Below are 1,662 nucleotides of genomic sequence, written 5' to 3' on the forward strand. Positions count from 1 at the left end.
TTCTTCTTCTTCTTCTTCTTCTTCTTCTTCTTCTTCTTCTTCTTCTTCTTCTTCTTCTTCTTCTTCTTCTTCTTCTTCCAGCTGTTGGATGCTGCCTTTCGGACTTTTCTGCCATAAAACACTCTGTCTCTTGCCATTCCTCCCGATAAAGTTTTTAAAAAAGAAATTCCAAGAGTTAGTTTCTATGTCATGCTGCCACCCTCTGTCAAGTGTTGCCTTTCCATTCTTGTCTGTGCTTATGTTCTCGACATAATCGAGGCGCTTGATACGCCTAAAGTACCCGTTAAATATCAGTTTCATTACGTTCTTAAGGAGTGTTGGTAATTCCAAGTAATTTTCCATTCTTTATTTTCCATCGCCGAGATATTCAGGTGTTCTTAGAATTGTGGTATACAGGGGAATAGACCACTATCCACAACAAACAGAGGGATGCACATGAGTGATCACGGGCAAAGCATATTGAGGCTAGGCGCATGTATTACAGGTTTGAAACTTAGATAATAAAAACACCAACAGGATATCACCCCCTAAAACATGGGCCCCCACCCCCCCCAACTTTTAAAGAATATTCTTCTTTTGAAGAAAATCCATGTAAACGTATACATGTATTATATTTGGCGCATACCTGTTTGTGAATATATCTGTTATTATATTACTATTATCATTCCCAACTCCTTGCATAGAGTGACCAGAAAATTGGACGTAGTTTGTCAACTCCATCCCTAGCATTTAATTTAATAATAGAAGTCTGCCGAAAAATCACTGGGTGGTTGCTTCTAAATGATGACATTTTTAGCGTATTTGTTGCCCTACGTCTATACTATCATATTTTTGGAAACAGGGAAAGGAGTGTGGCCAATAAAATATGTAATATTTTTCATGGGTAATTTAGCTGTGTTCCGTAACAGAAGATTAACATGTCTAGGCGAACTTGTGTGCTTAGAAGTTATCGCTGTCGGCATTCGCCACTGATCCCTAGGCCCTTCTGTCATTGTCGGAGAGAATAAATATATATATTGTTGTTCTTTAACACTTTAGTACTTTTGCATTATAAAATTATCACCAAATGATAACTTTCCCTCACGGTCTTGCTTTATTGATGAAACGATCAAAATTGTAAAAAATAAAACCCCAAACTCTCCAAGAAATCTGGGTCATAACATTTTCGTAAATACACCTGTTAAGTTACAATCGAATAGCTTTCAACATGTCACAAATAAAATGATCTAACGTGAGGGGAAAACGGGAAGGGGTGGGGGTGGGGTGGCGGGGTTCGATCCTGCCTGCCGGGGACAACCTTGGCTCAGTGGACGTACTGCTTTCCAGCAGACGGACGGAGACATAATATTAATATGATACAACGATGGAAGGGCATGCCCCTAAAGCTCCGTTGGGTGTTGTCCTCGAGCATCATGCTAACAGTCCTGGTTCAAATCACAGTGACCAGCTCTTAGGTGCAGGCTACATCTTTGGTTGTGTTGTGGTCTTCTCCTTTTTCTTCTTTTTCTATTTGTCGTCTTTCTTCTTCTTGTTCTTCTTGTTCTTCTTCTTGTTCTTCTTGTTCTTCTTGTTCTTCTTGTTCTTGTTCTTCTTCTTGTTCTTCTTCTTGTTCTTCTTCTTCTTCTTCTTCTTCTTCTTCTTCTTCTTCTTCTTCTTCTTCTT

Source organism: Aplysia californica, unplaced genomic scaffold (assembly GCF_000002075.1).
Source record: "Aplysia californica isolate F4 #8 unplaced genomic scaffold, AplCal3.0 scaffold00908, whole genome shotgun sequence".
Taxonomy (NCBI): Eukaryota; Metazoa; Mollusca; class Gastropoda; order Aplysiida; family Aplysiidae; genus Aplysia; species Aplysia californica.